We start from the raw sequence: 14,625 nt of genomic DNA, 5'->3' as shown, positions 1-14,625 counted from the left end.
AGGCTGTGAGAATCACAGAATCACAAAATATTCTGAACTGGAAGGAGCCCACAAGTCAAGGACACACTGAAAATTTCTCTGAGATAATAAACGTGCTTCAGTAATAATTTCACTAAAAGTCAGTCATAGCAGTAGATAAAATGAAACAATCCCAGTCTTCTGAAAAGTCAGTATTATAAGCTGCTCCACAACTAAAGCTATTTTGAAAGTTGCAGATAGTGTAAACTTTGAATGGGTAGAAGAGAAAGAACCTGAAACCCCCCCATATTTTCATTCCCTAGGATTTCCTATAAAGAAAGTATTTTAAATGGGTACCTGTGCAGGGTTTTTTCATCTGTATGCTCAGTGGCATATCTGAAAGATTTTAATATTTCTTAGGCTAGCATTTTTGATAGACAATCTCTGGTAGCCACCTCTGCTCCAGTTTAAGTGCCAGTGGGGTTTGAAGATTTTGGAGAGTCCGTGCCCAAGTGTGAGGTGCAATTGATGTGCTGGCTGGGTGACCTTGCCATATACACTATGTTTATACCACTAATGTTTATTTGATGTACATCTACTGCTCCTTCACTTCTCAGATCAACTTCTGAAACATGCATCAATATCACATATTATTTTTATTTATCATTATCACCACTTTCTACATTTTATTGTTATTACAAGCAATGTTCATATTCCCGCCCAACTTTTATGTCCCTTAATTTCTGTGACAATGTGGCTGTATTTACCATTAGAAGTAGTTACTTGAGCATACAAGAAATGTATTAGCTCTATTTTGCTGTAGTTTTAAAAGGACATTCCCATTTCATTGAAATTTTTACCAGGTACTCTTAGGTATCGCTACGTATTTATTTTTCCTTTCAAGAACACAGAGAGGACAAGGGAACTCTTCTAAAGCCTTGGGCTCTCAGTAGCTTCAGTACTTTAACCTTTCTTATCCTCACAGTTTTTGAATGTGTTTGAACCAATGACCTGGTGGTGAAAGATCGTTTTCCATCAGGAACATTTGTCTTTCTGATGCATCTTTACGGCTTTGCTCTACATGGCATTTTCTTTTGCTCAGGCCCATCTGTGTGCGTGTGAAGGTTAACTGTGGGAATCACTCACTGGCTTCTTTCCTCTTGTTAGTGCGAACTACGAGTATCCAACAACGATTTTTGACACAGCAGTGTCTCCATTCGTTCATTTACCAGCGCTGAGGAAATTGATCTCCTCAGGAGAAGACGACGGCATCTGACCTGCTGGAAAACAGAGATTTAATGTTCTGGGACAGGAATCAGAGCAGAGAGCCTGAGAGCTGCACACAACTCAGTGCACCCTTAGCTACGGCCTGTCAAAAACAATCATGTCTTTCCTAAATAAGTAAAATTGTCAGTATTGATAACCGAGTGAAAATGATGCCTGGGTGAAAAGGAGAGGCAACTCCTAATGAAATTGTAGTCCACAGAAGCTGGAAGAAAATGGCTTCTATTTTTTTCTTATCTTCTAAGTGATTCTCTTTTGGGGACTTTGGATATCATAAAAGAAACAGAAAAGAGGAGGCCTCCCAAGGAAACAGTAAAGCAATAAAATTTTAGTTTTTTCTTAAGTCTTTTCCCAGTGGAGTAAGATACAGTTATGTTTTTCAAGTTAAAATATATTGTACCAAGCATCTTGCTGAAAAACAAACATTTAAGCTCGATTTTATGTTAATTCTTCAATAAGTTTGTTTTCAAGGAAAGGATTTATTTTCCTTCCAGTTAAATCTTGAATTATTAGAAGTGCTAGAACTAGTAATAGAAGAAACAGTCTTGTAGGTGAGCCTGAAAATCTCCATAATTTAGTCTATTTAGACACTCACGTTTGGTTTACTATTTGCAATCCAACAATCTTCATGCTCAATCTATACTCTTTAATTTTTTCTCTAATATATATCTCCATGAAAATGAACAGCTTGGAAGACTTCGAAGCTGCAGTCCATGATAGAGGACAATTAATCATCAGCAATGCCTTTTAAAAGCTCTCTGTATCAGCCTCTTAAAATATCTTTAAGTTTTCGCTTAAGTGGAAATTTTGTCAATGGGCATTAATAATTTTGGAGGTGTCATATTGCCTCACAGATATTTATTAAGTTAACAAGATCAGCAATGTTGTTAGGAACTAGTGTGTGTGTATGTCAAAAACTCCTCTGCCCTGATAATGGCAGAAACAGAAACTGCTTCATGGAGAAATGCTGCAGCATTTTAGGTTGTCTTCTATAGAAAATGTTATGGGTGTGATGACATTCAGATATGTCTGGCAAGATGTGTTTTTTCACAAAGCATGGTATCAGGTGGAAAAGCAAGAAAGGCGAGATGTGCATGTGTTTCTTTACACTGTAAATTATTCAACAGCAGTTTTAGTTCTTCCATCCACAGTTTTCTTGTGTTTTGCTTAACCAAACTGGGCAGTGATAGATATTTTAAAGTTCTTTTCCATTTTATAGTTTTGGTAAGTTCGCGGATAAAATAAACCAACAATTTCTGCTTTACTTGCTTTATTTTTTTTCTTTTTCTAGATTGGGCAATTTCATTCCCAACTGCCATAAATTATCTAAAAAAAAAAAAATATACTTATAATGAGAGAGAGAGAGAGCAACAAATTAAAACACTCTAAAGAAAAATGATTTAAAGTTACCCAGATTTTTGCTGTGGGGCCTTATGCTCTGTGTGTGATGTTGAAATGATTATCGTGATCATTGCTGGCAAGGGGTTGAGTGTGGCTTGTTTATATTATTGCACATCTCCTGTGTAATGCCAGTGGTGTTGACAGTGACACCAGCATAAACTCTGTTTCAGAGTCTGCAGTGTCAGCAAATGGAGCTCAGCTACAAAAAACTGATTTTCACCTGCATAATTTCCTATTTTATCTTGTTGCCAGAATTCTGATGCTAAAGACCTTTGATAACTAATTCCCCTGTGACACATTCTTGAGTCTAAAAAAAATATAGTTCAACAGGTAAGAAGCTATATTGTTCCATTGGGCTCATGTTACCTAATTGGACCTTAAATATAATTATTCACAGTTATAACTCAAACACACTTTTAGAAATTGGTTAAATTACAGAAATCAACAAGAGTTCTTTTTGCATATGTTTTCAGGATGTCATCATTCACTTCAAATATTTGTTAAACTTTTCTAAAAATAATGAAAATTAAAAAAAAAGAAGCACTGAAAAAAGTTATGAAAAAGGGATAGAGTGCACATGTGAGGGAGAAGAAAGACAGGAAGAGACAAAAAGAAAGAATGAAGTAATAGAGAAAAAAACAAAGGAAAGAAAAAGGAAGAAAGAAAAACAAAGAAATGAAGTTACACAGTATGTTTGATAACTTTAATTGCTGTGCTCTTTATAAAGAATCCTAAAATGAAGTCTTTATAAAAGGAATAAGAAACAGGCACTGTATCTTAAAGGATAGGTACTACTGAAAACACTATTTAAAATTCATTATTTTCTTCCTTTTTCTTTGAATTCTTCATTATGTAAAACATGTACTCCAGTGCTCTTGGAATATTTTGTTCTTTTCATTTCGTTGCTCCATTTTTATTTTAATGCCATTGTAGTCTGGATATTCTCTAAAAATGCCTGCCTATCTACTAAGAGCAAACATTCTCACAGTGCCTGTTTCCTATTGCCTTTCTAAAGTTCCTTTTCTAAGTGAAAACACAGTTTTGTTTGTCTGCTTGATTCTTTTAAATACCTGTTTGTTTTGTTTTTTGAACAGCTTTCTTACACCAGTGCAGCGCCCATGAGTCAGGTCCACACTAATGTTTCTTGCCCAAATTTGTCCAAAAGCATTGATAACCTGTGATTACCAGATACTACAGATGAAAACATAAATATTCATTATTTTTATTTTATAAATATTAATTTTTATACCCTTGCCTAAAGATCTAAAAATGAGCACTTACAAATATGTTAGTAAACTGCACTCCTGTTAATAACTTTGAAATGCCAGATTGCTTAATCTGGTAAGCAGAGAATCACAGAATGTTTTGGGTTGGAAGGAACCTTAATGTTCATCTCCCTCCAACCCTCCTGCCATGGGCAGGGACACCTTCCACTCCAAGCCCCATCCAACCTGGACTTGAACACTTCCAGGGATGGGGCAGCCAGCACTTCTCTGGGAAACCTGTGCCAGGGCCTCACCACCCTCACAGGAAATAATTTCTTTCTAATACCTATTCTAAATCTCTCTTCTAGTTTAAAATTGTTGCCTATTGTCCTATCGCTATCTGCCCAAGTCCTTCTCCTTTTTTATAAGCCCCCTGTAAGTACTAAAAAGCCACAATAAGGTCTTCCCACAGCATTCTCTTCTCCAGGATGAGAAAATAATAATAATACTAAAACATAGGTACCAGTTCCTGTGTCAATTTATCCAATGTCACTCACCTTTGAGCTTGTGTTTTATAAGATGGCAGAGGCAATAAAGCCAGATGAGCAGTTTAGAACACTGCAACTTGTGCCTTTCTTTTCCCTTCTGCTCCCTAAAATGCATTGAGCAAATGGCTATTTAGTTAGGCAAGTTCTTTTGATACAGGCTTATAGGTCTCCACTTAAGGAAATATTTTTACTGAGGGAGAAAAGCCTCATGATAGTACTTGTTTTTAGTGTGGGTTTCAGCATTTGAAGAGTTATGGACATCACCTAACCAATGCTAACGTGCAGAGGCACTATCAGGCTGATATACTGAGCACCGTTACTTACTTTTTAAGAAGTCAGGAATTGAAAGCTGAAATCTCAAGATGGTCCTCTCAGCAGTTCCAGGACTTGGGCTTAGAGTTATCCATAAATTTTGTTTATGTTTATCCAATAAGAACTTAGTCGGTGAATGCTGAGAAGAATCATTTACTTAAACATAAACAGGGAATAATTAGTGTATCAAATGAAAGCAAAGGAAATTCTGAGACAAGGATGCACTCATAGTCACAGTAACACATCATCTCTATGCCTGATGGGCCTAAAACTTCTTTAAAGGGTGTCGGCCAAATAACCTTGTTTCTTTTGTTTATTGGCCAATTTATACAAATATCTCACATGAAATGGGAAAACTTCTTTTTGTTCCCTACGACAGCCATTTTAGAGGCTGATTTCTTACTGGAAAAAATTCCTCTGAGAAACACATTTTGCTGTCTATTGATTAATTATTATTTTTACTTAAGCTGCATGTAAAGGTTCAGTATCAGACACGTTTCTAACCTCCCAGCCCCCTATTCAGCATATCAACTGGTGCACTCCTCAGTTTGCCAGTCCTGCACTAAAAGAAATTAATTGACTATCCTACTTCATTTCATGACATCTGGTTGATGGAGTGCAGAAACTGCTATAAACACCAGGGTTCAGTGGGATTGCTGGCATGAGTGAGGTGTACAATATTTGGCCTGCATTTTGCATCATCATCAACCAGTCAGAGTTAAAATGATCACAGCAGCCTGTCTTGAGTGAAGCAGAAAGAGTAGTGCAGCCTGTGCAACCTCCTGACTATTAAATTGACACACTGTCTCTTTTATTTGTTCCTTAACTTAATTTTGTGCTATACTGAAATAAATGAGACCACTTACCATGTAAGAGGAAGGACTGCTTAATCTGGCCAATATAGCATATTAAAATCATAAGTATTCCACAGTTTATAATCAAATATGATGCTCTTCCTGAAATAAGCACTTGTGGTGATAATCACTAATGGGTCAACTGGGTACCAGAGCACTGTAAATTCAAATGATGACTATGTGGGGATGCTGTAGATTTTTTCCTTCCTTTTGTGTTATTTTAATAAATAGGAGTCAGAAAAATAAGGGAAAACTTCCTCTAAGGTATACCAATAAAATCTCATTTAATTATATCTTATAAATCTCATGTTAGTTAATGTTTTCTTAAAGTGTCAACACTTAGAATAATGTTCTTCAAAACTGTATTTCCCTGAATGGGAAAAATGACATTTTCCATAGATAGGAAGAAAATCTTGAAAATGACACTTGAAGCTGAAAAAGCAGATGGAAAAAACAAATAGGAGCAAAATCTTTCACTGCTGAAGCCTGGCTCATGGACTCAGAACATGAAGGTTAGCATGGTTGGTATATAGTTCCTATACCTTGGTGAGGCTCAGGATCCTCATAGACACGAGGAAGAGGAGGACAGGGTGGAAACAGGTATTCTCTGGATGACAAATATATTTTTAGAGATATTGGGTGCTCACAGGGGACTTAGCTGCAAGCCTAAGGATAGACATAAACACTTGTCTTTGCCCTTTCAGATGAAGCAAATGCAGCAGATCAGAGAATCTTGCACTGAAGAAAGAGTGTGATTCAGCATTATGACTTATTTATAGTCTCCACCTCGTAGGAAGGAAAAACAGAGGGACAGGGGTGAAATCACAGGCTAAGTGAGGTCAGCAGAATAACGTTCTTAGAGCTTCATGCCAAAATTTAGCAGCAGACAGATTTCCAAGACTTCCTCAGTTCTTGATCATCAACAGCTTTCATTAATTCTGTGGAAATTGCAGGTGAGCACTCGATATTTTGAAACTCCCCTGGTACAATCAGTACTCTCAAACTCCCTTGGCATGTTTTCCTTCCTGCGCTATTTCTGTCTGGGTTTTATTCCTCTATTGATTTTAATGGACTTCAATTAAATTCTCTTGTCTCTGAATCTTTAGAGCTTTATCTATACAGAGCATAGGCTACTAGATCACTAGTGTAATTTCCCCCCCCTCCAGACTCCTTAAAGCACTACTTTTTACACTGTTCTATTATTTAATTGGGCTAAATTTAGAAACTTTTAGATAACTTTCAAATCATCTGAAATTTCACTGCTGTTTAATGACTTTTTCTTTATGGATATATTGCTATAATTGACAATTAAATACTACTGTCAACATTCTGATGTTTTGAAAGCTCAGAATTGGTTAAATCTATATTTTAGTCACAAAATAAATTCACAAACCATTCCATCATTAGCTGCAGCAAATGCTAAGAGAGTTTTAGAGCGGGAGAACATTATTCCCTATTCATAAATTTAAATCACTTCCTCATCCTCATATTTCATGTTTATGGGAATATAGCTTCAATTTTAAGTTTAACAGCTCTGACTACAGAAGTGGGAACTGCTGCCTTCTCCCCTAATCTTTCCAACCAGTGTAAATCTTCTGTACCTTTGCCAATGAGACACAATATCAATTATGTACAAATAAACCTGTGCAAACCTGCTGCACAATTTCCTTCTTGGAGTGTGATAAAGCAAGAGCATTTTCAACCATTGCCTGTACAAAAAAAAAATCTTCAGAATAGGACATTTTATTTCGGATATATGGTCTTACTAATTGGCCAGACTTTCAATGTCATTCTAATAAGTTATGTACATTTAAGTGCTTGGAATTGCCCTTAGAGGCTCTGAGAGTAGCTCTCAGGGAGGAGAAATCAGTGAAGCAGAGTCTGGCTATAGTCTGAGTTTAACTTATTTTGTACATATCCACACCAATCTCGTAAGAGGAAAAGGTCATATGCAGGCAAGCCATAACCCAGTCTTCTGAAAACTTTAGCCCATGTGCCACGGTTCACTTCCCAGAAAGCTACTCTGTCCTGGGAACTGCCTTGAGAGATGGAGAATAAAATGAAAGAACAAGTTCTCAACTATCTGACAACTTTTCTCAAAGGATCACTCTTTAGGAGAACAAAGAACAATACTGTGTTTTTTCCAGACAAAACCTCTACTTTGCCTTCTCTCAGAAAAAAATGACTTCAAGGCTGTCGTTAACAAAACTGCCTGGTGACTCCTGCTGCAACAGGATTAATCAGTAATGCTTTTCACAGAAATGACAATGAGAACCCTGATTTCTGTAACCAAATTCCTGCTAAATAGTTAAAATCTACTCCCTGATGTGCATATCCAGTTAAAGCTGGATAACCTGTTCTTCATTATAGCCCAAATGACTGAAACAGTTTGACATAAACAGAAGATTTCTCTCTTCTGATGGAAGTGAATTTCCTTTTGGTAAATTTACTGTGTAGGGAAATGTCCCAAATAAATTTTAACCATGTGTTCTTCACTTTGCAAACCTATCCAGCAAAAACCATGTTGAAGTGCAATGTCAGCCTGTGATTAAACTTCAGCTTCCTTAATCTGTCCCTAACAAATGGCTGGGAAAATTTTTAACCTGAGACAGGTATGCTATAAATGACCCTAAAGAAAAGATATTTCTAGTCTAAGGCAATATGGGCTATTTCTTGACCTGTGCCATCCCATGCTGCCAATTCAGGAGGGAGGGTAAGGAGTGACACTGCCTTTGGCCCTGAACTTATATCCTTAATTATGTCCGTTCATCCTGTACTCTCCAGGGAGTGAAGCATGCCTTGCTGAAGAGAACTCCGCGCTGGCAAAGCCCAGGACATCCTTGGACCTGATCCATCACCAGCACCAGTTTGTGCACCTTTCAGAGAGGTTGTTTGCTTTTTGGAAGTTCCCTGTAGCAGCTCACTTTGGCAAATATGAAGCTCTTCCAGGCATCCTGCCTTGACACCATGTCCTCCCTTCCATCAAGGCAAAAGTAGCTTCAAACAACACAGCCTTTTAGCAGCATAATGCATTTCCAGGAGCAATACCCCCCATCTTTATTCATGATGTGAATGATGGTATGAGTAGTAATAATGAAACAGGGTTATAAAGGTTTCCCATTGTGAACTAGTATTAATCTAATTTCCTACAGGATGTTTATCTAAGTCAGAAATAGCCAAGCAGTTCAAAACACTTTGGCAAGTCTCTGATGAAAAGAACCTGGGAAGTGTGAAGGGTTGCTGGAGAATACTAAATTGCATTCACTCAGCTGTGCTGAGAAGCCTAAGCTGATTCTTGCAGGGTTTTGCTAGGACCTATCCAGTGCAAATTGTCTTCTTAGTTTTATGAATGTTAAGAATCATCAATCCAACAATTAGCATTCCAGACCTTTATCCTTAATAATGATAATTTTACCGCACTGAAAATGTTTCATAAATACCAAAAATCCTAAGTGGCCTTTTTTTAATGAAATAATAAAATGTAGTGCTAGTGCAGGTACTTTACAGCTTTGATGTCCAAGGAAGTTCTGTGCTTATTTTTAAGCACAAACCCCTCCCAACATAGAAAAAGGCATGAGCTACCCACTCTCCCATTAACACACTTTTAGGCTGTCAGCAGAGCAGTTTTTTCTGCAACTCCATTTCTGTTTTGAGTGCACTTTCCCTGCCTTGCCACATAACAGACAAGCACTGCTGTGCACAGGCTGCCTTTAAAGATGTGGGAGCCCAACGTCTAATTGATGCCACTTCCATCAAGGTGGACTTGAGTCTTTCCAAGAGAAAGACAGGTCTGTACATCTCTCATTTTATTCCTAGTTTTTTTTTTTTTTTTTTTTTTTGTTATCTCTCCCACTTTGATTGCTTACCTTCTTAGGATGAGATCCAACGTTAATAAAGTTAGTTTCAGCTTTTGGTGCAGCCAAAGCTGGTGCTGGGGCTGGCAGCTCTGTGGGGCTGTGCTGGAAAGGCTGGGTGGTACAGCCACACCAGGGCTGGCATACCTGGGCCTGTACCTGGGCACAGGACTCCTCCACAAATTCCTTTTTTCCATCATTAGAAGCTAAAATATGTGACCCCATCCCAGTGAGCAGTGCCAGTCTGCTGTACCAGCACAGAGGTGGCTGGGGAGTCTCTGGGAACCAGAGCTTCCATTTGAGAAGCAATTTCCTAAATCACAGCATGGGAATGTCTTACACGATGTGTAAAATGGCTTGGGTGAATTAGCATATCTGACAGGCAAGGAATGTAACTAGCATTCAACCTTGTACTTAATGAATAGTCCATATGTCCAGAGAAGCAGGTAATTTATAGTCTAACATTTTCTTTTGATCTGTCGTTTGCTCTTTCTCCTTAGAATTAAATCACTTCTCAATGCACAGGGGAAGAAGTCAAAGGGAAGAAGTCTTTTTATTTTTAATTAGAATGTGCTAAATGGTAATAAAGTAATGTGAATACAGTGGAGACCTTTTAAATCCATAACAGTAAATCTATTGCTGCAACAGGTCCATCCTTTATATGGTGTTCATTTAAGAAGGTTTCTCCTGGAGTGCCACACTGACATGAACCGATGCTAATAGAGTAATATATTTAAATAATTCAATAAAACATCTGTTGTAGATTGTGATATACCTTGTAATTTTATTGACAGAGGTTTGTTTTGTCCTGAGACATATAAAATGCTCGGTTAAATGGCTTGATTATACAGTACTTTTAAAAAATATTCATCTGACTGATTTCTTGTACTGTGCAACTTGTCAGTGATTAGTCAAGATGATTTTTAAAATGCAAATAGTTGGATTGGCTCTTAAAAATTAGGATTTCACTCACTTGGGAAGGAATTCTAATGTGTGTGGCAGAAGCAGCAATTTGAAAATGACATTCCTTTGTATGCAAGTGTTAAGGTATTAGGTGAAACAACAAAAAAGGATGGTTTAAAGCCATATATGTAGAACAGGAAAGAGATAACTTCTGAAATATAAATGCAACCAAAATGTTATGATTTTTTTAATTTATTAGTTAGGCAAAATAGGCAAGAGTTTAGACACATTTCCATGAAGCCTTTTTGTTTGTTTATTTGTTTATTCGAGTTTTTACCTATATATGTAGACAGCTTGCTGCTGCTTGAGTAAAAGTGGATTTTGGCTATGACTGTAAGCTTCTTTCATTTGAAAGCAATTATCCCCACTTTGTGTACGCAATAGTCTGTTCACTCAATCTTCTCTGATCCGAGAAGCTGAAAAGGGCGACAAGAGGAGTTATCTGTCCCATTTACTCCCTCGGCTCAGGGGACACGTGTGGTGTTCGGACACTGCACAGATTAATATGGGAAGATTACTTTATTTCCAGGTTAGCAGGAGGCTTGTTTCTGGAAGCACTACTAATTTGTGTTAGATGGGATGCTGCTTGGTTTGAAATGTGACTATTTTCCTAAAACAGCTATCTTCCCTGCTTCCTTTCCAGCCACTTGATCCCAAGCCAAGGACTCCGGCAGCTCTTCCCTGCCCAGGCTCAACAGGGCACAATGCTGTGGGTTTTGTTAACCATTCCTCTTCCCTATTTCTCTCACTTTTAGAACAGGTATGTTTTCCTCCTGTCAGAAGGAGAATTTATGACTTCATGTTTCAGCATGCTTTGTGGAAAGGGAAGCAAATGATTTCTTGGAGGGATTATTGGTCCTTGAGGACAGGGCTTTGAGGTGCTTATGGGATGCGTGCGTGGGCAGATTGTGGAGCTCTTCTACTCAGCATCTTGATTTATTTACTGTTGGTGCACTTTGTTCTTTTATTTTTAACTGAAATATTTTAGGAGACATTGCTACTTTTGCTTTGGTAGAGACAAGCACGGTTGCACAGATCGTAAGGCTTTGTACCACCGGCTCTTTGCTTTAATCTGAAATGACAGCTACATCTGTTGAAGTTTGTTCCTATCTTCTTGCTTTTTTTTTTTTTTTTTTTTTTTTAACTTGACAGGCCGAAGGAGCTTTTTTAATGACAGTTTTGGTAGTTGCAGACAGTTTTTGAGTTGCTCTTCCCATCCTGTGACCTGCTCCTCGCTGGTTTCGCTCTTCAGTAGAAGTTCCAGGTGATTCCAGCACCTTTGTACCAGCAGCCCCTGGGGGGAAAGGCAGGAGCAGGCACTTATCTAACTTAGCTTAGCTAACTTAACTTAGTATTCTGCAGGCTGGGCTTGTATTTTGTCACACTGAGGTTTAGCTCAGTGGACATGCATGTGGGTTTAGGTGGTGGATTATGGCCAAAGCCTGTCACAAGTTATAGCAGCAGTTTCAGTCAGCATCATTCCATTTTCCTTCTCCTGGAGCCAGGTTTTGCTTCACTGCTGTAATTTGATGTCGGATTTTCCTTGATTCTTCACTGACATACACAGGATCATGAGCCATGGTCCCACAGATGTTGAAGATATTGTAGTTAAAGTCACTGATGAGTTTAATTTTGTACATATTTTTTGAAAGGATGTGGCGTTGTTATAAACATTAGAAAGCATAAAAATGTGCTTGAATTTTTTTGCTTTGAACATTACAGTGATGGGCAAAAGTCCCAAAGAAAATAGAAAAAAAACCTGTCAGAAACTCTATTTTCCTTGAAAAAAAAGAGGCTGAAGGTGCTGGATGCCAGCTGAATCTTCTGTGAGAAGGAAGTACATGGGACACAAATCCACCTCAGGAATGGAGCTCCCCAGGAGCCCTGCTCAGAGCTAAAACTACAGCTGTTACTGATCAGCTAAGATCCCCTGGCCTGTGTCAGAAGCAATGCTTACTGAACCTCCTTCAGTTCCCATAATTAACAAAAACCCCAAACTAGTAATCACTTAGTATTTTATGTGTTTTCTGCACTGTATGTCTCAGTATTTTCAACACTGCATTCTCATTTAGTATTAGTTTAGTCAACTGGAGGCTGCAGTTGAAGCTACTTGTCCAATTATTTTGAATTTTTCTAGGTTTACTCATTTTGACACGTTCATTTTTAGTACGACACTCTTGATAAAATAACTGAGATGTTGCCCAGTGTTTACATTAAGCAGCAGAGAAATCCAACACTAGAAAATATGTGTGTGCAAACACCCTAAATAAAGAAAACAGAGAGTGCTTTTGCTAGGAAAAAAAAAACAAACCATAAAATTATGCTTTAGATGGAGATTTCTTATTTTGAGCTCACTTAACATGTAAAAAAAAAAAAAAAAAGAAAAAAATTATTTATACCTTCTTTTCTCTGACCTGTGGTGTGGCTAGACTGGTGTTCTGCAAAGACTGCCCAGAATCATTACAGACTTGCCCTCAGTAATCTCAGTCCAAAGTATTTCCCTCCCAGTTTTGATATTTGAACTAACAAGTGTTGAAGACATTTCTTCCCTCTTAGAGCTGCTCTCCAGGTCCCAAACACCCTCTCAGGAACTCCAGGTTCTCACCCTGAGTACAAGAGGGTGGCCACAAGAAGGATCTCAGGGTTTGCCCCAAATGCCACAGCTCAGGTGAGAAACCTCTCCTGGAATTGTACAAGCAAAAGGACTGTATTTCTGCCTCTTTTACTTCTATAGAATTTTTTCTAATTGTAAAATGTTTTCAGATGATGCAATGAAAATCAAAATGTTATTGCACCAACTGCATTATAATGAATGTAGAAATAAGCCACAGTCATGGACTACTGTCAAATAACATTAGATCTGTGTGCTGATCCCCAAGTTAATACAGTTTTTATTTTCCAGTGGAAAGAAACTTAAATATATTTGCATACACCTACCTCCTTCCCAGAGCACATAGTTACATAGACCATGGGAAGAGTTATAACATTTCTTTGTCTGGATTGTTGAAAAGAGGTGAATTTGTGGCTGAAAACATGAGAGGCCACTGATTTTGCTTATGTTCCTTGACCTGTCCCACAACTCCAGTTTTCATGTCACTCCAGCTCCTGATACCTAATCTGTGCCATGAAAAATGTATTCCTAATCCATCTGAGGGCAGCTAAAACAACATTGGCTGTGCTGCTTCTCCCAGCTCATCCACCAGCTTTCCTGCTGCCTCTGTGGAATTCAATGTGCAGATGTATTGGAAATGCAATCCACTTTCACAGTTGAATTATGTTGATTTTCTACATAAAACCTTATAAAACAAAAAAAGGTTCTTCTAGTTTTGTGTGGCCATTAGATTATGCAACATCCAAGTCAAAAAAATGTACCAGCATTTCCTGCTGAGTTTGATTTTGGCAAGTTTTCCCAGATGTGTGTGGCAGCTCCAGTGCAGGTGGGATCAGGAAGTGTAACACCGAGAGACGTACAGTAAACAAGGCACAAGACTGTAAGGAGCAGATTTGATCACAGCAGTTTGGGAGTCTATTTTTGAGTTTATCTCTATCTATAGAGCTTAACTCAGGCTTTTTTTTTAAGCATAAGCAGGTGCTGAACACAGGAGATAGTCAGGGTCAGTAAAGCATTCTCTGTTGGGATCCTCTACACGCAGATGTGCCCAAGCATTGCCTCCACTGTGGTGTGTGTTCTCATCTGCATTGGGAAGGAGGTGAGAACAAAGCAAAGCTGGCCTTGCAGCATCAGTGTGCAGTTTTGGAGCCTGCACTTCCCCTGCACTGCTGGGGAAGCGGGGAAAAAGTGACATGTTCTGATTTGCCAAGTCATTGCATGGGTTCTGACTGACCAGACCATCCAGAGAAGATGAAACTCCAGAGCAGAAGGGATGGGGGATTTTACTTATCCTTGGCAAAGTGAGAGCTCTGCTGGATATGGTCAGAGAGAAGACATGGGGAAAATAGCAAGATTGCTTTTTTAAATGAACAAAACATTGTATTATAATTAGTTTTTCAAAGACAATTGACACAGAGTTGCTTATGTTTAACTGAGTACATTTTAAAAAAGAAACTTTCATTTTACTATCTTCTTAACAGCACTCTGCCATTTAATCAAATCACTATGGCGAGAACATGATGATGCCCTTCAATGAAAGTGTCAATGTGAAATCCTTGAACATAAGAGGAGCAACAATAGTCTGACTGTTTTCACAAGATGGTTTGGACAAGCAGATGACCAGATGGAGGAGAG

General features: G+C 38.2%; 1 long non-coding RNA gene across 1 annotated transcript; it reads left to right on the top strand.

Moving 5' to 3' along the window:
• The first annotated feature begins 6,052 nt into the window (after positions 1 to 6,052).
• On the top strand, positions 6,053 to 8,928 carry LOC135417447 (uncharacterized). Its single transcript, XR_010432038.1, has 2 exons — positions 6,053 to 6,515; positions 8,347 to 8,928. It is a non-coding gene; the product is annotated as an uncharacterized LOC135417447 (long non-coding RNA).
• Positions 8,929 to 14,625: the final 5,697 nt, after the last annotated feature.

The sequence above is a fragment of the Pseudopipra pipra genome, chromosome 7 (genome assembly GCF_036250125.1).
Source record: "Pseudopipra pipra isolate bDixPip1 chromosome 7, bDixPip1.hap1, whole genome shotgun sequence".
Taxonomy (NCBI): Eukaryota; Metazoa; Chordata; class Aves; order Passeriformes; family Pipridae; genus Pseudopipra; species Pseudopipra pipra.
Note: the sequence above shows the minus strand (reverse complement) of the source record. Positions and strands in the feature narration are given on the sequence as shown.